Source organism: Bos grunniens, chromosome 24 (assembly GCF_055505025.1).
Source record: "Bos grunniens cultivar Pamir isolate PY7600 chromosome 24, Bosgru_T2T1.0, whole genome shotgun sequence".
Lineage (NCBI taxonomy): Eukaryota > Metazoa > Chordata > Mammalia > Artiodactyla > Bovidae > Bos > Bos grunniens.
The window spans coordinates 1,749,358-1,774,004 of record NC_141188.1 but is presented as its reverse complement, the minus strand read 5'-3'; the positions used below and the strand labels follow the sequence as shown (position 1 = coordinate 1,774,004).

At 39.5% G+C, this 24,647-nt stretch overlaps 3 pseudogenes across 1 annotated transcript; all 3 read right to left on the bottom strand.

Moving 5' to 3' along the window:
- Positions 1 to 1,561: 1,561 nt before the first annotated feature.
- On the bottom strand, positions 1,562 to 2,528 carry LOC147345803 (guanine nucleotide-binding protein G(s) subunit alpha pseudogene; annotated as a pseudogene). The gene has a single exon (XR_015153360.1). The product of XR_015153360.1 is annotated as a guanine nucleotide-binding protein G(s) subunit alpha pseudogene (transcript).
- Positions 2,529 to 4,887: 2,359 nt separating this feature from the next.
- LOC147345802 (olfactory receptor 5L1-like) lies at positions 4,888 to 5,823 on the bottom strand (annotated as a pseudogene).
- Positions 5,824 to 14,584: 8,761 nt separating this feature from the next.
- Positions 14,585 to 16,357, bottom strand: LOC147345801 (olfactory receptor 5D18-like; annotated as a pseudogene).
- Positions 16,358 to 24,647: the final 8,290 nt, after the last annotated feature.

The following is a 24,647-nucleotide window of genomic DNA, read 5'->3' as shown; positions in this document are numbered from 1 at the left end:
AGCTCAGCTGAGCCAGTTTTAATACAGAGCTCTGTAGGCTGCATGCAGTTCCTCTTCCTTGAAACCTCAGAAAGGCAATTTTCAATGACTAGATAATTCTCAAGAATATCTATATATAAATAGTAAATTTCCCCTCCACACTTTTTTCCCTAGGTTCCCAACATTGAAATTAATATTAATCTGTCTTTAGAATCTAATGCATACCTGCTGATATTGAAAGCAGAATCTGTCCTGTTTGAAAGTGATGGATATATTCTTATATCTAGAGTCACATCCTTTGGGGTGTAAACTCTAGAGACTATCTGTTGCCTCATTCTCTTAAAACCATGAAATAAACATTTATAATTAATCACCATTCTCTCATGTAATTTCTGTGTCCCAGAGAAACTGGAACAGTGTTAAGGGCATTTCATATGAAAATTTACATGTTTAAGTTACTCCTCTCAGATTCTTCATCACTCTGATACTTTTTTACACTTATCAAAAGTATGTAATTATAGAAGTCAGCATTATCAAATATTAATTGAATGACTACAATATGCCAAACATAACCCTCTTCTTCCAGACTTTTACTCTAATCAAATGGCATTAGAATGAAGAGTTCTTCATGATTTAGTGACTTAAAGCAGAAATATTTACAAGCTTAAATATTAAGTTGGGAAAATGATCTAGTCCCTTTTAAATATCTCTTTTATTACATCACCACATCCACTCCATTAATTACTTTTAGATATTGAATTATTGAAATAACACACATTTCTTGAAGAAAACATGAACTATATAATTTAAAAAGGAAAATACTCTAGAAATAATTGTTATCAACTCAACTACATTGGAGATCTTGCATTCAACTTTAGAGAAATGTGACTGATATTATTACCTGACTACCTGAAGTAAAAGAAAAAGGTGACCATCACCATAGTGGCTTAATGTGGCTCTCATTTATCCCCTGATATGATGTGATGAGAGAAGCTTTACTTCTGTGATACTCCTTTCCTCAAACCAGAGTGTGAAAATCATTAGGAAAGTCCACATTTGAAAGTATTCTACAGAATCCCTCACCAGCATCCCTTAGAATTGTAAGAGCCAAAAAAAAAAAAAAAAAGAAAAAAGAAAAAAAAGAAAAAGAAAATTGAAGAAGCATCACAGACCAGAGGAGATTTGGAAGACATGATGACTTAATGCAATGTGGTCCCTAGACTGGATTCTAGACAAGAAAGGTGGCATTAATGGTGGTGGTGGGGGGGGCAAGAAACTGATAAAATGCAATAAAATTTACTTTTTAAAAATAATAATGTACCTATATTTATTTTTAATTTTATTATGGTAAGAACACAACATGACACACCCTCTTAGATTTTAAGGGTACCCATACAGCATTGGGGCTTGGAAGAGGGGACAATAAAGAGATGTTTATCAAGGGGACAAAGTTTCAGTTATGAAAGATGAATAAATTCTGAAAATGTACAACAATGTAAGTGCAATTAATAGTACAACATTTTATTATTTTATTTTTTGCTGAGACATGCAGAGAATTTTTATTTATCACATTTGTTAATACTTAAGTTTTACTTGTAGAACAGAGTCACAGATAGAAGAGCAGGCCTAATACTTAAATTTTACTTGTAGAACAGAGTCACAGATAGAAGAGCAGGCCGTTAGTAGGTATTAGTAGGATTCAGTCAGGGATCTAGCATAACATCTAGGAAGTATACAGGAGGTGGTTCAATAGGGAAGTGGGTTCAATAGAGAGGGGTCATAGCTCTCAAATGCCAACTTTTGGTACAGTAAGCTGTCAATCACTGTTTATGTAGATGCTTTGGGTGGTTGATACACTACATATTTGTCAATTAGGGGTTACTTTTTTTGTTGCTTTTTGTTTGTTTTTTAATTTTTTTTTTTTTCAGTTATCTTTAGAGGTTAGGTGTTGGGGCCCCATCCCCCCACCCCCCCACCCCCCCCACAACAGAATAGTATTCTTATTAGAAGTTCCTAAGACGGGCAATTCCAGCATGCAAAGTGTGATAGGACATAGCCGGGAAGATGAGAAATTGAAGCCATCATCTAGGGGTTATATAGTCCATCGCTGTTGCTCCTTGCAGCCTGCGGGTCCTCTTCGCCGCCCTCTCCATTAAACCCATTAACATGCAGGATCCTCATTTGCTTCACAATGGTGCTTTTACCAGATTCTCCAGCACCCAGCAGCAGCAGACGGTGCGTGGCCCGGTCTTGTTGGCCTCGCGCTGCGCCTTCTCCTCGTTGCGCTGGTCCTCGGTCTTGCTGTTTCCGAGACAGCCCATGGCGGCGGCGGCGGCGGGGCCGGGCGCGGGCGGCCTCACGCGGGCCGAGAGGGCCGGGGCAGCGCCGGGCGGGCGGGCGGGCGGGCCGGGCGCGGACTCGGCTCCTCGGGGAGGAGCGCGCGGGGAGGGCGGTGTCGCTGTGCCTGAGCGGAGCGCGCAGCTCCCAGCCCCTCGAGCCTGAGGCCAAGGGTCTGATGGCCGCCGCGGAGCGAGGCGGACCTTAGACGGAGCTGCGGGCGCTGCTCAGTACAACATTTTATACTTGAAATGTGGTAAGAGAGTAGAATTTAACTGTTTTCAACATGAAAAAATAAAACAAAATTATAAGACATGAAGTAATTGATATGCTAATTACCTTGATTGTGATCATTTCACTATATATATATGCATATACACACATATATAAACATCAACTAAACTCCTTAGATCTGTACAATTTGTTTTTGTTAATTATACCTCAAAAAATCTTAAAAAAATAAAATTAAGAAGTATACTTAAAAAAGAGAAATATTTATTAAATAACAAATTTTGCTGTGACTTTTTATTATCCAACATTTTTGGAGTCTATGGGAACGATTATGGAGTATTGGGAGAAGACATTTAAGCTATTACTTTCATACATAAATGTTTCTAAAGCTGCTGTTAATGTTTCTTCAGCTTTTCCAAGAAAATAGAATTACATGAGGAAGAAATAATTAATTATAATTGCTTGCTGTGAGGCCTCTGAAGAATAAGGCAAGTGATTTTCTCCAGGGCTCTTGTGCCACAAGGAGCGGAGAGACATGTCTCAACCTCTTCCCCAAACTGCTGAGACCTCCAGAGGCTGGAAGGTGGGGTGCCTTTTCCACCGGCAGGTCTGTCTGTAGGTCTGAGAAAAGATGGATATTCTTTACCATGCAATGTATCTAAAAGATACCTTAGGTTCACTCATTCTTTCATGAGAAAAAGTCTTTTGGGGGAAATTTAGAGTCACTGCCAACATTAAGTATCAGGAACAGGAAGTGCATATTTTCTAGCAAGCTTTGTAGAGAGGGCCTGGCTTAGCTGAGCTCCTTTGTAGTAGTGTCCTGAACAAGTGTTTCCTGGGAGTGGGGAAGCAGAGGGTCTCTGAGAGTTTTCAGGTACCTGTCTCTCGAATTCTGTAAGTTTTTGGAAGAATTGTGCAAGGGAACAGAGGTAGGTATTTAAACAAAACTGAATTGAGGAGGAAAAAATGAACCTCTGGAGACAAAGAATCAAAAGGTTCAGCTCCAAATCAGATTTTAGAGCATGGGAAAAACAAATGCTTACTCACAAGAGCAAAAAGAAAAAAAATGGGAAGAAATTACAAGGATAAAGATTTTAGATACCAGTGTATTCCAGGTTCAAAAATAATACAGATTGTTTAACCTATACAATAGCATTATTTGGGAGATAAGAAACGAGGTGTTTAATTTGGACATAATTCAGACAGAAGAACCTGAAAATATACAAGGAAATAAGGCAGTATTTCTCAACTACAGATGATTATGAATCCCCTCTCCGTCCCCCACATGGACATTTGACAATATCTGGAGGCATTTTTGATTGTCATAATGAATGTACCAGAGTGATTGGACAGAGGTCAGAGATGCTGTTATACATGGTAGCATGCACAGGGTAGCTTCCTATAAAAATAAAAATCCAACACGGAATATCAATAGTACCAAGCTTGAGAAACTCTGAAAATTATAATCAATAAATAATTTATAACAATAAGAATTGACTTGGCAAGATTTCCTTCTGATTGATCCTTAAATCCTTGGATATCTGAACACACAGAGCCATCAAGAGTTCTCACTGTTATGTGGAACCTCTTGCCTTTAATGCTGAAACATCTAGGTTTGAGAAGTAGAGATGATCTTACCAGAAATGTTAGTCTAAGGAAGAAGTCTTGTTCGTAAGGAAAGATAACTAAAGGAAATTAATTATCTGATGTGTATGACTCACAGCTCTAAAGCAAGGAAAGCCCCAGGTGAGCTGAGATGTGCCACACTGTTAACACCTCACACCATTGCCACCACGTGTTTGTCAAAACCTCTGCACAGCAAAGGAAATGATCAACAGAAAGAAGAGGCAGCAGAGTGGGAGGAAATATTTGCAACGCATATATCTGGTAAAGCAAGGGTCCTCAAATTCCAGGATTTAATGCCTGACGATCTGAGGTGGGTCTGATAATAAAAGTTTTACAGCAAACTAAATATGTGTGTCTTAAGAGCCCATTACCCAAACCCACTTAAAACATTTTAGGTGGATCAAAGCAAAGAAGTAGGCTGCAAATTTTGAAATATGTTCAATTCTATTCTTATAAGTTGACAAGGTACAAAGATTGTTGTTCAGTCACTAAGTCATGTTTGATACTTGTGAGCCCACGGGTTGCAGCTCATCAGGCTTCCTTGTCCTTCCCTGTCTCCTGCAGTTTGCTCAGACTCATGTCCATTGAGTCAGGGATAAATGAGTCAAAAAGACTCACTCCAAGGTACCCTCTTCTTGACTGTTCTTCCACTTCCAACACTGAGTCCACCATTTCACCCTTCTGCCAGCCTCTGATTTGGGACTTAGAGTCCCACTAAGAAAATATTTTGGAGCTCACCGCTTTTCTGAGAGCTTCTTTCACATCCTTGTTCCTCAGACTATAGATCAAGGGGTTCAGCATGGGGATCACTACAGTGTAGAACACTGTGGCCATTCAGCCAATGCCCATGCTGTTACGAGAGTGGGGCTGGCAATAAATGGAAAGGATTGTTCCCTGTAAGACAGCGATGGCAGCGAAGTGGGAGGCACAGGTGGAAAAGGCTTTGCACCTTCCCTCTGCTGAGTGCATCCTCAGGATGGTGATGAGAATAAACAGGTAAGAGATAAGGATGATCACACTTGTGATGATCTCACTGAAAATGGCCACAATGTAGAGCACCAATTGATTCACAGTGACATCAGAGCAAGCAAGAGACAAGAGAGGGGGAAGATCACAAAAGAAGTGGTTGATCACATTTGATCTGTAGGATGGGATCTGAAGAGCTAAACACAAGTGAATCACAGAACATACAGGAGCATTGAGATAGCCACAAGTCACCAACTCCACGCAGAGATTTCAGGACATGGTGACCATGTACAGCGGTGGGTCACAGATGGCCACACAGCGGTCATAGGCCATCACTGCCAGCAGAATGACCTCAGTTACCCCAAATGTGCAAAACAGGTAGAATTGCACAGTGAATTCTTGGAAGGAAATGATTTTGTCTTCTTTTAAGATGTTAGCTATCATCTTTGGTGTGCTGATTGTGGAGTAACAGAAATCCACAAATGACAAGTGGCTAAGGAAAAAGTACATGGGGGTGTGGAGTCCAGAGCTGACCTGAATCAGGGCAATCATGCCCAGGTCTTCCCAAACTGTGACTCCATAGATAGAAAGAAACAGCAGGAAGAAGAAGACTCTGAGCTCAGGGGCATCTGAGAATCCAAGGAGGATGAAGTCTGTCACAGCAGTGCAGTTTTCCTTGTCCATGTCCTCACTTTACCATGGTTGCAGAAAAATAGTAATAGTTATTCTTCATTGGATCACTCCCAATTAACTACTAAAAAGAACATGAGAATAAATAAGATAGTCAACTTTTTTCAGCAAAGAAATAAAACATTGACATTTTGAAGCTTAGGAAAAGTTCAGATACTGTAGCCCACAAATGCATAGAGCTCACATTCATATTCACAGATCACATGAAATAATTCACATTCATGAAAACCTGTGTGTTTATTGAAACTAGTTTTACACAATTTGCACCTTGGAACCGAATCATTAGAAAGACATCAAATGTTTTTTATTTAGCCATATTTGAAATTTAAATATCTTTTATTATTTGTAGATTTTTAATCAGTTATTGAAATACTGGGATCCCTGGGGATTTTTTTAATACTACACAGGAAATTGGAGAAGGCAATGACACCTCACCCCAGTACTCTTGCCTGGAAAATCCCATGGATGGAGGAGTCTGGAAGGCTGCAGTTCATGGGGTCGCTGAGGGTTGGACACGACTGAGCGACTTCACTTTCACTTTTCACTTTCATGCATTGGAGAAGGAAATGGCACCCCACTCCAGTGTTCTTGCCTGGAGAATCCCAGGGACGGGGGGCGCCTGGTGGGCTGCCGTCTATGGGGTCGCACAGAGTCAGACACGACTGAAGCGACTTAGCAGCAGCAACACAGGAAACTTCTTTCTTTTGATGAAATGATGAGAAGTATGCTTATTTAAGATTATTAACACATAAGCATCATGTTTTTATTATTACCCTTTAAATGGAAAAGTGAATTTTATACTCTATTTTAGCATGTTTTTTCTATACAATTAGCCTAGTGATTTTTTAATTATGATATACAATGTTAGTCATTGTTCAGGGAATTGTTACTTAGGTCTAAACTTTCTGAACTGTGACTGAAGCCTTCTAATACCTATTTGACAAATGAATTCACTACTTTAATATATTCAAGAAATAAAATTTGTGAATATTAAATTAACACAAGTTCTTATTGCTGCATTGCACTATTATTTATGATAGGAACTTAGAAACAAAATGTCAAAGAGCAGGGTAAAAGTTGAGCTACATGTGTATTATGGGAAACTATGCAGCTTTCAGAAGAGCTTTCAATGACCTGAAAAATGACTAAGAAAATGGCAAGTTAAAAATAGAAAGCCAGATCACAAAGATAGATACAGTGTATCTATACATAAGTCATAGTGCATATTTAATTCTCAAACCATCCAAGAAACATAAATATTTTTACCAATGGTTTACTCCAATTGCTTTAAAAGTGCATTCAGAAATTTGCCTACTTTTTTTTTTAATAAAGGAGAGATATATTCAAAGCCTTTGATATATAGAAAATGCCAACAAAGGCTAAGACCATGCTTATTTATTCTCTCTCCTGATCCTAAGTACAATAAAATGACTTAGTAGCACCTACTGCTTATTCCTGGAGGAAAGGGAATCTGGACTAAAAGTCAACACAGCCAGATTTTTCCTTATTCTTCAAATAACTTGAAAGAGGTAAATGATATACGAATTGAGGAATCCTGGTTTGAATACAAATAATAAATCTGATGACATGCATTGCTCTCTTCAATGGCCAGTAATAAGTGAGTTGTCTTTTCTGATTTCGAAGTAGTAAACAATTTTGAAAACCTTTTCCTGCTTTTTTAAGTTTTAAAGATGAAAATTTGGCTGCTGATTACTTATAGAGCAGGAGTGATGTTGATCCCTGTTGGACATTTGTCAATGTCTGGAGATATAGTTGGCTGTCACAACAGGAAGGGGTGCTCCTGACATCTAGAGTGCAGACTACAGATGCTGCTGAACAGTGCACAGGCACAGGACGGCGTCTCCTTCCCTATTCCCATCCTCCTCACACACCCACAACATAAGCAAAACCCAAAATATAATCTGGCCCCAAATGTTGATAGTATCACATTTGAGAAAACTGTTGTAGCGATACATGGCCTTGGCACAAGGTCAAACTACTGGCTCTCCTGTCTGCTTCAGAGGTGGTTCACATGCCTCTGCTCCTCCGTCCGCAGTCCTGAGGACCCCTCACCACCACTCTCGGCATCAGGGTGGCTCTCAGGAGAATCTCCCTGCTGTCTTTCCTAGGTTCTATGGATGGAGTTAACGTGAGAGAAGAAGAAGAGGGAAGGGCAGAGGAATCAAGCATATTTCCCAATTGGCTCACAGTCTTTCCCCTGTTACACTAATAGCCATTACAAGATATTTCATTCTACAGATCGAATTGCTCCCATTTCCTGTCAAGATTATTTTTCAGTAGGTAAAGGGAAAACACTTTCATGGAGTTCTCCAAACTTGGCATTTGTTAAAACACTCTCCAAATACAGACTTTTAAAAATTATTTCTAATGTAATTTCCTTCTTTTACAATTCCTCCTTCTCTGACACGTGGCTAATAATAAATCACCCTCATTAGAAAACAAACGAAGTTTCCAGACATCAGGAAATATCATTCAGTCCATTCCTCCCCAAAATATAGTCCGGCCAACCTGTTGATTGGTATTGCTTCCTGTGTTTCTGAGGATGCAATGAGGGAAAATGTCACAGGCTTTATGTTTTCATGTGTGTGTATCCAGGGGGCCCACATCACTTGAGATGCCAGAACCAGTCATTGGTCTCTGTGGGATCTCAACCAGATACCAAGAAAATAACATCGTCTTGGGACTCAAACAATGAATGGCTTTCATAAAATGTAAAAAGAGGGGGGAAACTGTCCTGAGTTGGTAAATGTTATTGTAAGACAACATGATTCCTTTCAGAGTTTATGATAAATTAGAGATTTGTATGCTGCATGCAGACATTGCACTATGAACCAGATAATGTTGCTATTATGACATATGTGAATGAGTCTTATAAACTCTGCCGGTCTTACACTCAAAGCTCTTTTCTGGAGGACATAGGGTCTAAAGTCACAGCAGCATCCTACCAAATACCAGAAAGGGGTGGGAACAATGAACCTCCTTTGCTGAGAACAATAGCAACTGCTCACACTTACTCACCACTTTCTATGTGTTAGGTACTGTTCTGAACATAACTATTAACACATTTCTTTTTAAATACAGTTATGCAGCTTTGTTAACGTGCGTTGAGGCACAGGCAGTTGTCACTTGCACAAAGTCACAGATGGAATCACTGATAGATTCAGCGTATGTGTTGCATTTTGGTTTCTGCATCCATATGGCTCTGTGAGGAAGAGCAGAGCTGATGGACGGTGCTGGATACAGACCCTACTCACTGCAGAGACTGTTTGTGTGTCTGCCTGCAGGGTCTCTCCCAGGTCTGCTGCTTCTCTGCCTGTGTAATCTTTTCCTAAACTGACAGGGTTTGAACAATATGATGTGGTTTGTGCTCCTGGATATACCAAACATTCACGAACTCCATAACTCTAAATAGTACCAAGTAAATTGGTTTCCAAATTCTCAACAGCTTTCATGTGTTTCCCTAAAATTGATTGATGTGACAATTTCCTGAGATCGTGGAGTGTTTCTGCCTCTCCATTCCACCCAGTACTTTCACTATTCCTTTTGTTTCATTTTTCAAAAGTAAAGATTCCTGATATCCATTCACATATTACTGTGAGAATTACCCAAATTAGAAAAATAATAGCAAGCTTCCAAAATCTAAAACATAAGAACACTGTGAAATGCTGTGTTCCATGAAGCCTGAAATTTGTTTGAATTAAGACATTTCAAGCCCATGGTATGACTTCTTGTTTCTCTCTAGATTATATAACTTTCTTTTCTCAGAAAATACGGGCATTGGACATGTATTTTAGCCAATACAGTGATGTTTTGGTATTATATATAAAACTCATTACTATTATATATAGTAGTGATGATATAGTATGATGATATCTCATTAGCATCATTTTTTTTGTTGTAGTTCTTAGTATACTCTGAAAGCATTGCCACAAAATGCATCTCCCTGGAGAGAGTCTATGGCAGAAAGACTAAAAAGACAGCATTATTTGCAGTGATGTTTATATTATCTATGCAACCCACTCATAGAAAACTGCTTTGCATATCTATCTTAAAGACAAAGCAGAAACTTTTCTTAAAATTGATTTAAATATAAATATTTAACTGAAATTTATTTTATAGGCATTGTGCATAAATTAAGTACTACAAATACTAAGATCTAAGTTTTTGATAACCTGTATTTATATCACATAAGATCATATTGTTTGAGTGAATCATTTCATCAAAAGATTCAATGATATCAACAATTTGTTAAAATTTCTAAACTTTTTAATTGTACATTTTAACTGAGCTGCCTCTAAGCAGAAGGAAAGCAGAAATGCTGAATTGCTATATGATAAGACTTGGGAAGGTGATTGTGGTAGCATCAGAAATTAAGAAAATCAGTTGTACTTCAAGACAGCACAACAAACTACTCCAAAACAATGAGTTAAAAACAGCTGTTTATTGTATGGATCACAGTTACATAAGTCACTCAGGCAGTTCTGATGATCTGATTCAGAGGTGACTGATCTTCGCTAGTATGTTTGTGAAACTCACTCAGTCATGTCCAACTCTGCGATCCCTTGGACTTCTCCATGTTTGCGATCCCATGGGATTTTCCAGGCCAGAATACTGGAGAGGGTAGCTTTTCCCTCCTCCAGGGGATCTTCCCAACCCAGGGATTGAACACAGGTCTCCCGCACTGCAGCGGATTCTTTACAAGCTTAGCCACAAGGGAAGCCCAAGAATACTGAAGTGGGTAGCCTGTCCCTTCTCCAGCGAATCTTCACGATCCAGGAATCAAACTGGGGTCTCCTGCATTGCAAGAAGATTCTTTACCAACTGAGCTATCAGGGAAGCTGGTATATTTATGTGTGTTATTAGCTTTTCAGGCTTGGTGATCTAAGAGAACTCATACTTCAGTCTGGAGGTTGGCTAGATGCTGTTTCATGGGATAGTGTTGTGACCTATATTGCTCATTTACCAATATGCTAATCTGTGCTTGTTCACATGACAGCTATTCTAAGAGTCTGTGCAAGTTTAGAGGGATTTTGACATTGCTACAGGGCCTTTCTTGCAACTGACACAATATTTCACTTCAAGGACCTTATATTAGCCAAAATCACTCACAAAAGTAGCCTAAAATTAAAAAAAAATTGAGGAATTGATTTGACCATTTGATCAGAAGAAAAGAAAACTGTGGGGATGCCTAGTTAAGTGGAGAATTGGGATCATGCTTGCAATATATCACACAGGGTAAAAAAAAAAAAAAATCCTTTTGAAAGACAGAATCTGCAAAAATTTAGCCTTAAGCAAACTGGAAGACAATCTAATTTTGTTTAAAGTATTACTTTGAAAAATTTGGTGAAAGATCATTTTAAAAAATTGAATGAAAGATCGGCAGTTCAGTTCAGTTCAGTTCAATTGCTCAGTCGTGTCCGACTCTTTGTGATTCCATGAATTGCAGCATGCCAGGCCTCCCTGTCCATCACCAACTCCTGGAGTTCACTGAGACTCACGTCCATCGAGTCAGTGATGCCATCCAGCCATCTCATCCTCTGTCGGCCCCTTCTCCTCCTGCCCCCAATCCTTCCCAGCATCAGACTCTTTTCCAATGAGTCAACTCTTTGCATGAGGTGGCCAAAGTACTGGAGTTTCAGCTTTAGCATCATTCCTTCCAAAGAAATCCCAGGGCTGATCTCCTTCAGAATGGACTGGTTGGATCTCCTTGCAGTCCAAGGGACTCTCAAGAGTCTTCTCCAACACCACAGTTCAAAAGCATCAATTCTTTGGCTCTCAGCCTTCTTCACAGTCCAACTCTCACATCCATAAATGACCACTGGAAAAACCATAACCTTGACTAGTGGACCTTTGTTGGCAAAGTAATGTCTCTGCTTTTCAATATACTATCTAGGTTGGTCATAACTTTTCTTCCAAGGAGTAAGCGTCTTTTAATTTCATGGCTGCAGTCACCATCTGCAGTGATTTTGCAGCCTAAAAAAATAAAGTCTGACACTGTTTCCACTCTTTCCCCATCTATTTCCCATGAAGTGGTGGGACTGGATGCCATGATCTTCATTTTCTGAATGTTGATCTTTAAGCCAACTTTTTGACTCTCTACTTTCACTTTCATCAAGAAGCTTTTTAGTTCCTCTCCACTTTCTGCCATAAGGCTGGTGTCATCTGCATATCTGAGATTATTGATATTTCTCCTGGCAATCTTGATTCCAGCTTGTGTTTCTTCCAGCCCAGGGTTTCTCATGATGTACTCTGCATATAAGTTAAATAAGCAGGGTGACAATATACAGCCTTGATGTACTCCTTTTCCTGTTTGGAACCAGTTTGTTGTTCCATGCCCAGTTCTAACTGTTGCTTCCTGACCTGTATACAGATTTCTCAAGAGGCAGGTCAGGTGGTCTGGTATTCCCATCTCTTTCAGAATTTTCCACAGTTTATTGTGATGCACACAGTCAAAGGCTTTGGCATAGTCAATAAAGCAGAAATAGATGTTTTTCTGGAACTCTCTTGTTTTTTTGATGATCCAGCGGATGTTGGCAATTTGATCTCTGGTTCATCTGCCTTTTCTAAAACCAGCTTGAAAGATCAGCATGTCAGTACTATTCCAGCACAATTTCTGACAGAGTTTCTAGTCCCATTTACTGTTAATACTCCCAAATATTCTCAGTATTTTCATCTATTAAAAAGTGGGCATTGAGAAATTTGTTTAGACATATTGATTAGAGAAGGAGAAGGGTGTTTAAGTTATTCAAGCAAAAGTGAGCTACTGATGTTAGAGAGATCTGATATTTCTAATTTGCCTTATTAAATAAACCCTAATACCAATGTCCAGGCTTCCCTGGGGGCTCAGCAGTGAAGAATCTGCCTGCCATTGTAGGAAACATCGGTTCAACCCCTGCGTCTGGAATATCTCCTAGAGAAGGAAATGGCTATCCACTCCAGTATTCTTATCTGGGAGATCCTATGGAGAGAGGAGCCTGGTGGGCTACAGTCCAGGGGGTTGCAAAAAGTCTGACATGACTTAGTCAGTAAACCACAACAACCATAACAAAACTGATGGCTATCTGGTTTACATTTTATTTTGAATACGGTTACACAGGTAATTAGTTTTCAAATCTCTGGGCAATTGCAAGCACTTTTTTTTTTTAAGGTGTGAGTTCCATTGAGAAGGATACAGATGTTATATTAAGGAAAAAAAAACATGAAGAATTGATAATATTTTTGATGTCTTCATAGGCAAAATAATAGAAAGTGAAAGTGGCTCCATCGTGTTTGACTCTCTGTGATCTCATGGACTATATAGTCCATGAAATTCTCCAGGGCAGAATGCTGGAGTGGGTAGCCTTTCCCTTCTCCAGGGGATCTTCCCAACCCAGGGATCAAACCTAGGTCTTCTGCATTGCAGGCAGATTTTTTACCAGCTGAGCCACAAGGGAAGCCCAGGATAATAGAATGAAATGCCAATTGGGTAGTCACTTGTCATGCTTCCCTTTTGCATGTAAGATGTTCTGAGAATGAGTTCTCCATTTTTAAGCCTCTGGTGGAGTTTATCATAGCTGTTCATGCTGCAACATTGGAGTTCTTTTGAAAATACAGATAGTGTCTTATCAACTTTCCTTCATGCCAAGTAACCTGTATATACAATACAACCCAAATACTCCAACACACAGGCAGATATACACATGAGTTATACAACATTCACTCAATAAAAATTTTGCTGTGTCATTAGCACATTGTTACATTCCGATCTCCTTGTTTGTAATGATTTAGTCTCCTGGATGAGACTCCTGCATTGAAATATGTCTCCTAAAACTCTGTCTCTTCAGTTATCCAAGAGAAGTCAACACAATACCTGTTTTATGAAGGACTTGAACTTTTTTTTCTCTCAAATCCCTTGTGATACTATTTATCTAACTTATACAGTTGTCACTTTCTTAAGTACCCTTCTGTCAACACTGGATTTTCATTCCTTAAATGATGAACACCATGTCTTATTTTAACTGCTATTTGTATTTTTGGAAGACAAATGCATGTGCTAATTGAGAGCTTAGATTTTTTTGATATAAAAAAGGAAGATGAAATTAAATTTATTAAGATTGCACAAGGTATGCCACATGACACCTATATTGTATTTTCATCTATGTAATACAATTATTTTGCCTGAAATTTTAGATGAAAAATTTAAAAATTGAGAGACTGGTATTTTTTTTCCCAGTTTAAGAGACAGAGTCAAGTTTAGTGTCTTTGACCCAAAATTCACGTTCTTCAAATTTACAGCATTTAACACTTTAAAAAAAACTTTTTATTTTATATTCAGATAGATATAGCCTTCTTACAAACAATGTTGTGATAGTTTCAGGTGAAAAGTGAAGGGACTCAGACATATATATACATATTTTTGCCTAGAGAATCCCATGGACAGAGGAGCCTGGCAGGCTTCAGTCCATGGGGTCGCAAAAAGTTGGACACGACTGAGCGACTAATATATTTTTATATCGTTTCACCCACAGACACTCCTCCCATCCAGGCTGCCACATAACAGTGAGAAGAGTTCCATGTGCTATACAGTAAATCCTTGCTGGCTATCCATTTTAAACATAAGAGTGTTCATATCCATCCCAAACACCCTAACTATCCCCTCCCCCCATCATTCCCCAAGCCCGGCATTCACAAATTTTACAGCATTCACTCTTCATTAATCTAAATGTATCTTTAAAAACCAACCTCTGCAGACACACTATATAACTCTACTATTATAATAATGCTCAATAAGAAACACTTTAGAGTTCATGATCTTGGAGACTGTGTCCTTGACACCCTTATTTCTCAGACTGTAGATCAGGGGAGTCAACATGGGGATGACCACCGTGTAAAACCCAGACGCCACTTTGACTGTGTGCCTGGAGGGTGTGGAGTTGGGCACAGAGCACAGGAAGGGGATGGTGCCAGGGAAGATGCTGATGGCGGTCAGGCGGGAAGCGCGGGTGGAGAAGGCTTTGCGGCGACCACAGGCTGAACGCATCTTGAGGATGGTGACAACAATAAATGCATAAGACAGGAGAATGATGAAGAGTGTGCTGACCTCATTAAAGGTGGCAGAAATGAAAAGCAGCAACTGGTTGAGATAAGTATCAGAGCAAGAGAGGGAAAGCAGGGAGGAGAACTCACAGAAGTGGTTGATTGTGTTGAAACCTCAAAATGATAATTTGGTAACAGAACATGTGAATGCCAAGGAGCAAGCTACACCCCAGGCATAAGATCCAACCACTAACGTGGCACAGAGTCTTGGGGACATGGCCACCATGCAGAGCAGAGGGTTGCAGATGGCCACGAGGCAGTCATAGGCCATCACAGCTAATAAAAAGGACTCAGTCACCACAATGGCACAAAAGAAAAAGAATTGTATTTCACAGCCTACAACTGAAGTGGCTCTGTCTTCTACCATGAGGTTCACCATGGTCTTGGGAGCAACAATGGAGGAATTAGAAAACTCCACAAAGGGGAGGTGGCTGAGGAAAAAGTACATGGGGGTGTGCAGTTTGGGGTTAATTTTGATGGTTGCAATCATCCCAAAATTCCCTGCCACAGTGACACCTTAGATGGTGAAGAATGTCAAGAAGAGGGGGACTTGCAACTCTGGGTAATCGGAGAAGCCCAGGAGAGTGAACACGGCCCCATTTTTATTTCTCTCTTGATAGAAACATGGTTTCTATTTGTCAGAATCTGAATCAGTCCTAGAAAGAAAAATATTAAGGGTAATAAGGATGTAAGACACTTGGTTAATGCTTCCTTTCCAAAGCTGGAAAAGGAAGCAAAATGTCTCTTTTAGAACTTCTTTCTGTTATTTACTCATGATTGCTAAATGTCTAAAATTTTAAAAAGATAACCATTTAAACTTTTCTTTAAATAGCACACTACCATTATTGAACTTTTTGGTTTGAATTATAATTTCAACATTTAGAGATAATATGAAATCAAAAGACTTGGGAGTTATTTTCAGTGAAATTCTTCTATAGCACTCTTAGGTCGTCTTGAACATTATAAATTCATAAAAGATTAACCTAGCCTAGTACCATAACTGATTATTTCAGTCCTAAAACTAGTAGCAGAAGTGAGAAAATTCTAAATAAATTACACTTTGCATCACATGTTCACAATGTGACACTAAGAATGGCCCCTCTAACAGTTTACATCTGTGCCTTTATTGTTAATTCCACATGATACTTTAACATTTACTTTTCTTTCTGACTCAGCAAATCTATTGTCAAAATAAACCTTAGTTAATTTTTTTCAGATAGTGTTCTTCTCAACCCAGGGAGCCCTAATTATCAATCCCACCTCATTGTTTGTGGAATAATAACACTGAACAAATAATAAGGATAATACAGTTTATGTCTTTATCAAAGATATGACAAAGCAGAAGACAGAGATCCTTGACTTTCCCTGTAACATGCAAATAAGGATCAATCTACACATCTGTGACTAGAATCTTGATCCAGAAATTTTCCATTTGTCTAAAAGAGAATCTATGTTCAACGTCTTAGTACTAAGATACTCCATTTATTCATAATCATGTTCCAATTTGTGACAAACTAGTGATCTTAAACCTATGGGAAATTGTCCAATGAAAATGTATATATCAGAGAGCTATACTAGAATGCAGCAGCAGGTGAGATGAGAAAGGAAGTTGAGAAAAATGTAACTAACACTACTAAAGATTCTAACATAGAAATGTCCATAAATAAAGACATTTATTCTGTCTCTATTATTACCTGTAAAAGAGAAAGATCAAACATTTAAGGTAGTACCTCAGTGTGATGATATTTCATGAGAAAATGCTAATAGAAAAGAATTGTATTTCTCTAATTGGTGACCAGTGACTTCTCAAGGGATAGTGGTAAAGAATCCACCTGCCAATGTAGGAGATGCAAGAGATGCAGGTTCAGTCCCTGGGTTGAGAAGATCCTCTGGTGGAGGAAATGGCAACCCACTCCAGTATCCTTGAGTGGAAAATTGTGTGGACAGAGTCGGGTTGGCTATATAGTCCATGAAGTCACAAAGAATAGGACACAACTGAGCGACTCAGCACACATGCATGCACAATTGGTGACCTACACCTCTTAGACCCTACCATACCAGGACTTTTCTCTATCATTTCCGATAAGGTTGTCTCTAGTCCCATAACTCAAGAAATAGATTTTATATGGCTCAGCAGTGATGTCAGATCATAGGCAAAACTGAGACACTCAAGATCCCTATATCTTCCCATACTCATAAATTTGAGTATAAATTTTAAAAAGACAATCTATCACAAAGCTAGACATTCTAAATATAGCTGATTTGTCTAAGCCACTTGAAAATTAATATTAAACTAATGTTTTATTTCATCCAATGGATTTTGTGACCCAAATGTTATTTTTAAATTGCCGGTGAGTTTCTTTGGATTTAGGAAATATGACAGCTAATATCTTTCCTATATTTTTCTTTTCTGTTTTGTTTAATTTTTGCTCTCAAGGCTGGTTTACATACCTAATTAAAAATAGTGCCTTTTACTTTTCTTTCACTAGCGTTTGTTTAATCTCTGCTTATTTTTAATTAAATACTTGTCTTTATTTCAATTTGACTACTCCTTCAAAAGTTTGTAGAAACCAGATAATGCACCTTCCACAGATTCTCAGAGCTCTTCTAACCCTCCATTCCAGGCACTTGTTTGTGTTCAGTCACTCCATTGCTTCAGACTCTTGTGAATTCATGGACTGCATGTAGCTCGCCAGACTCATTTGCCCGTGGAATTTTTTTCCAGGCAAAAATACTGAAGTGGGTTACCATTTCCTACTCCAGGGGATGTTCCTAAATCAGGGATCAAACCTGAGTCTCTTGCATCTCTTGCACTGGCAGCAGATTCTTTACCACTGTTCCACCAGGGAAGCCCTGTTGTTTTAAGGGGTCAGCTGAGCCAGTTCTCACACAAAGCTCTGTAGGCTGAGTCCACTTCCTCTTCCTTTACAGTTCAGATTGGTAACTTTCACAATGACTCAGTATTACTCAAGGACTCTCTATGTCTAAATGGTAAATTTTCCCTCACACTTTTTTTCTAATACCCTACTTAGAAAATAATATTAATTTTTGTTTAGAATCTTATTTTTGAATTTAATTTTGGTTGGAAGGGATATATACAGATATACTCCCTCCCTTCTGAGCCTCACCCTCCCTCCCATGCCTTCTCCTAGGTCATCACAGAGTGCCAGGCTGAGCTCCTGTGTTTCACAGCAGCTTCCCATGATACCTGCTGATGGGTGAAAGTAGAATCTCTTCTGGTTGGGAGTCACAGATATAGTCTTATATCTAGAGTCACAACCTATGGCGCATAAACCCTAGAGACTGTCTGTTGCCTCATTCTCTTAAAGCCTTGAAATGATTAAAATTAATCACAATTCTCTGATGTAATTCTTTCTTGTGTTCTATAAAACCTGGAGCAGCGTTAGGGGCATTTCACATGAACATTTGTAGGTTAAAACCACTTCTCTCAAACCCTTCCTCACACTGATACTTTTTTACAATTATAAAAATTATGCAATTATAGATGAAATCATTATTAAATATTAATTTAAGGACTACACCATGCCAGGCATAACCTTGTTCCTCCATAATTTTACTCTAACATATGGAAGAAGTATGAAGCTCCAGCATTTAGATCATCATGATTCATTGAGAGTTAAAGCAGAGATATTTACAAAGCTAAATATTTAGTTTGGACAATGAACTGATCCCTTTAAAATAACTGTTCTGTTCGATTGCACCACCACGTCCATTCCATTAATTACTTCTGTTTATTGAATTATTGAAATAACACATATTCATTGTAGAAACCAAGGACTATAGAATTTAAATAAGGAAAGTGAACACAGTAGAAATAATTTTTATTAACTCAACTCATTTCAAATCTCACAGTCAAGTTTAGTAAATATGACCAACATTACCTGAAGTACAAGATAAAGGTGAGCATCTGTAGTGGTGCAGTGTGGGCATCATTTATCCCCTGACATGATGTGATGAGAAACTTCACCTCTGTGACATTCTTTCCACAGAATCTATTATCTCATTTTACTATAAGAAAATTATTAGGCAAACCCATATCTGCAAGCATTCTGCAGTATACCTCATCCATACTCTTTAAAATTATTGAAGCCAAAGGGAAAAAAAAAGGAAAGAGTCAAAATTTGTCACAGATCAGACATTAGGGAGACATGATGACAGTACAATGTGGAACCTGGATTGGGTCCAAGAAAACAAAGAGGGAATTAAAGGGAAAAAGCTGATGGAATCCAAGTAAAATTTAGATTTTAGTGATCATATTGTACTAATATTTATTTTTATTTTATTGTGGTAAGAACATTTCACATAAGACCTACCAAATTAAGATATTTTAAATGTACAATACAGTATTGTTGACTACCAATATGATTTTTGTACAGTATATGTCTAGAACCCATTTAACTTTCTTAATTGATATTTTATGTCCATTGATTTGTAACTTCCTGTTTTCCCCTCCTATTGCCTCTGACATCTATCACTCCACTTTTTGACTCCATGAACATATAAGTGGAGTTATACAGTATTTGTCTTTCTGTGACTGACATATTTCACTAAGCATACTGTCATCCATGTGGTAATTTACTGCATAATTTCTTTCTTTTTTTATGCCATTTTTATGTACATGCCACATTTTCTTGATCCACTTTTTGGCCCATAGACATTTAGGTTATTTCTAATCTTTGTTATTGTGAATAGCTCTGCAATGAACAAGGGAATGTTAATATCTCTTTTAAATCATCATTTTAATTCTTTTGAATTAAATAAATAAATATTCAGAAGCAGAGTAACTGGATTATCAGAGCATATATTTAATTTTTATACTATGAAAAGCCACCATACTATTTTCACAAGTATATTTAAGTAACAATCAGAAGACAATTTTTCCATGCCAGTTCTCACTATCATAATTCTTTATCAGTGATTTTTTTCAGAGACGTTCAATTCTGACACTATTGATATTTTGGACTGGCTTATTCTCTTTATGGGGAGCTATCCTGTGCAGCTTCTCTGGCCTCTGTCTACTAGACGATAGTACCTTCACCCCTGGCCCCTGCACTGTGACACCAAAAATGCCTCCAGATATTGTCTATTGTCCCCTTGGGATGTGAAGGGGAGTGAATAAACCACTGACCATCTTTTACTCGATTCTGGTAGATTTTCATGTCCTTCTAGTTAACTTATATGTAATTAAATATCTATTTCCTTATCTCCCAAATACTATTATATAAGCCACCTGTATTATCGTCAATCCTGGGAGCATGGTGTCTAAAATGTTTATCCTTACAATTTCTTCCCATTGTTTTTGTTTGTGGTCTTGTGAGTCAGCACTTGTTTTTCCATGCCAGGCCAACTGGTGTAAACAACAGTGCAGGAATGGCGAAGAGGAGCTAACCCACCTCCGAGGTCAGGGGCTGCAGCCAAGAGGAGCTACCCTGCGTCCTAGGTTAGGGACAGTGGCCTAGAGGTGCTACCCCATGCCCGAGGCCAGGGGCTGCGGCCAGGAGGAGCAACCCCACCTCCAAGGAGTGGTGGCTGCATGGGCACAGGAGGGCCTAGAGGAGCTATTCCACGTTCAAGGTCAGAAGGGGTGGTGGTGAGGAGATACCCCTCGTCCAAGGTAAGGAGCAGTGGCTGCACTTTGCTAGAGCAGCCGTGAAGAGATATCTCACGTCCAAGGTAAGAGAAACCCAAGTAAGACAGTAGGTGTTGCAAGAGGGCATCAGAGGGCAGACACACTGAAACCATACTCAAAGAAAACTAATCAATCTAATCACACTAGGACCACAGCTTTGTCTAACTCAATGAAACTAAGCCATGCCCATGGGGCCACCCAAGACAGGCAGGTCATGGTGGAGAGGTCTGACAGAATGTGGTCCACTGGAGAAGTAAATGGCAAACCACGTCAGTGTTCTTGTCTTGAGAACCCCATGAACAATATGAAAAGGCAAAATGATAGGATACTGAAAGAGGAACTCCCCAGGTCAGTAGGTGCCCAATATGCTACTGGAGATCGGTGGAGAAATGACTCCAGAAAGAATGAAGGGATGGAGCCAAAGCAAAAACAACACCCAGCTGTGGATGTGACTGGTGATAGAAGCAAGGTCCGATGCAGTAAAGAGCAATATTGCATAGGAACCTGGAATGTCAGGTCCATGAATCAAGGCAAATTGGAAGTGGTCAAACAGGAGATGGCAAGAGTGAACATCGACATTCTAGGAATCAGTGAACTAAAATGGACTGGAATGGGTGAATTTAACTCAGATGACCATTATATCTACTACTGCAGGCAGGAATCCCTCAGAAGAAATGGAGTAGCCATTATGGTCAACAAAAGAGTCTGAAATGCAGTACTTGGATGCAATCTCAAAAATGACAGAATGATCTGTTCATTTCCAAGGCAAACCATTCAATATCATGGTAATCCAAGTCTATGCCCCAACCAGTAATGCTGAAGAAGCTGAAGTTGAACGGTTCTGGGAAGACCTACAAGACGTTTTAGAACTAACACCCAAAAAAGATGTATTTTCATTATAGGGGAATGGAATGTAAAAGTAGGGAGTCAAGAAATGCCCGGAATAACAGGCAAATTTGGTCTTGGAATACAGAAGGAAGCAGGGCAAAGACTAATAGAGTTTTGCCAGGAAAATGCACTGGTCATAGCAAACACCCTCTTCCAACAACACAAGAGAAGACTCTATACATGGACATCACCAGATGGTCAACACTGAAATCAGATTGATGATATTCTTTGCAGCCAAAGATGGAGAAGCTCTATATAGTCAACAAAAACAAGACCAGGAGCTGACTATGGCTCAGATCATGAACTTCTTATTGCCAAATTCAGACTGAAATTGAATTGAAAGTAGGGAAAATCACTAGACCATTCAAGTATGACCTAAATCAAATCCCATATGATTATACAGTGGAAGTGAGAAATAGATTTAAGGGACTAGATCTGATTGATAGAGTGCCTGATGAACTATGGACTGAGGTTCCTGACACTGTACAGGAGACAGGGATCAAGACCATCCCCATGGAAAAGAAATGCAAAAAAGCAAAATGGCTGTCTGGGGAGGCCTTAGAAACAGCTGTGAAAAGAAGAGAAGTGAAAAGCAAAGGAGAGAAGGAAACATATAAGCATCTGAATGTAGAGTTCCAAAGAATAGCAAGAAGAGAAAAGAAAGCCTTCCTCAGTGATCAATGCAAAGAAATAGAGGAAAACAACAGAATGAGAAAGACTAGAGATCTCTTCAAGAAAATTAGAGATACCAAGGGAACATTTCATGCAAAGATGGGCTCGATAAAGGACAGAAATCGTATGGACCTAACGGAAGCAGAAGATATTAAGAAGAGGTGGCAAGAATACACAGAAGAACTGTACAAAAAAGATCTTCACGACCCAGGTAATCACGATGGTGTGATCACTCACCTAGAGCCAGACATCCTGGAATGTGAAGTCCAATGGGCCTTAGAAAGCATCACTACGAACAAAGCTAGTGGAGGTGATGGAATTCCAGTTGAGCTATTTCAAGTGCTGACAGATGATGCTGTGAAAGTGCTGCACGCAATATGCCAGCAAATTTGGAAAACTCAGCAGTGGCCACAGGACTGGAAAAAGTCAGTTTTCGTTCCAATCCCAAAGAAAGGCAATGCCAAAGAATGCTCAAACTACCGCACAATTGCACTCATCTCACACGCTAGTAAAGGAATGCTCAAAATTCTCCAAGCCAGGCTTCAGCAATACGTGAACCATGAACTTTCAGATGTTCAAGCTGGTTTTAGAAAAGGCAGAGGAACCAGAGATCAAATTGCCAATATCCGCTGGAACATGGAAAAAGCAAGAGAGTTCCAGAAAAACACCTATTTCTGCTTTATTGACTATGCCAAAGCCTTTGATTGTGTTGATCACAATAAACTGTGGCAAATTCTGAAAGAGATGGGAATACCAGACCACCTGACCTGCCTCCTGAGAAATCTGTATGCAGGTCAGGAAGCAACAGTTAGAACTGGACATGGAACAACAGACTGTTTCCAAATAGGAAAAGGAGTACATCAAGGTTGTATATTGTCACCCTGTTTATTTAACTTTTTTGCAGAGTACATCATGAGAAACGCTGGACTGGAAGAAACACAAGCTGGCATCAAGATTGCCGGGAGAAATATCAATAACCTCAGATATACAGATGACACCACCCTTATGGTAGAAGGTGAAGAGGAACTAAAAAGCCTCCTGATGAAAGTGAAAGTGGAGACTGAAAAAGTTTGCTTAAAGCTCAACATTCAGAAAACGAAGATCATGGCATCCGGTCCCATCACTTCATGGCAAATAGATGGGGAAACAGTGGAAACAGTGTCAGACTTTATTTTTGGGGGGTCCAAAATCACTGCAGGTGGTGACTGCAGCCATGAAATTAAAAGACGCTTACTCCTTGGAAGGAAAGTTATGACCAACCTAGATAGCATATTCAAAAGCAGAGACATTACTCTGCTAACAAAGGTCCGTCTAGTCAAGGTTATGGTTTTTCCAGTGGTCATGTATGGATGTGAGAGTTGGACTGTGAAGGCTGAGCACCGAAGAATTGATGCTTTTGAACTGTGGTGTTGGAGAAGACTCTTGAGAGTCCCTCAGACTTCAAGGAGATCCAACCAGTCCATTCTGAAGGAGATCAGCCCTGGGATTTCTTTGGAGGGAATGATGCTGAAGCTGAAACTCCAGTACTTTGGCCACCTCGTGTGAAGAGTTGACTCATTGGAAAAGACTCTGATGCTTGGAGGGATTGGGGGCAGGAGGAGAAGGGGACAACAGAGGATGACATGGCTGGATGGCATCACTGACTCGATGGATGTGAGTCTGAGTGAACTCCGGGAGTTGGTGATGAACAGGGAAGCATGGCGTGCTGCGATTCATGGGGTCGAAAAGCATCGGACACGACTGAGCGACTGAACTGAACTGAACTGAAAATCTTATTTAGAGCAACCTTGTTGATTCTATTTCTCCAGAAGTTATCTTTTAATTTTTTTAAATTCAATTTTGGTTAAATACCTGCCTATTCTCCCTTGAACAGTTCTACCCCAAATGGCAGAAACAGAGAGACATGCACCAAAGAGTCTTGGGCCCCTCTGTCCTCACTCCCAAGAAACACTTATTCAGGACACTGCTATAAAGGCTTTCAGCTAAGCCAGGCCCTTCTACACATCTTTAAGGAAAATATGCACTTCTTGTTCCCGGTATGTAACGTTTGCAGTGACTCAAAATTCCCCCAAGTGATTTCCCTCATGAAGAAATAACTGAAGTTAAGTCCCAGGGACGGGGGAGCCTGGTGGGCTGCCGTCATGGGGTCGCACAGAGTCGGACATGACTGAGGTGACTTAGCAGCAGCAGCAGCAAGGTATCTATTAGATACCCTACATGGGACTGTGGGAAAGGCAGCCCCCCTCCGCCCTCCAGAGGACTTGTTGATTTACCGGGAAGGCTGAGTCCCATATGTCTCCTCCACGCTCTGTGGCACAAAGCCCTAGAGAGAATCCCTTTCCTTCCTCTTCAGAGGCTCAAAACAAGCAATTAAAGCTAATTATTGTTTTCTGATGCAATTTATATTTCTTGAAAACATGAGGAAAAATCAATAGCAGACTTAGAAACATTGTGTATGAAAGTAAGTCAAAAATTTAACTGTCACCTTCTCACTAAGCCCCATTATCATTCC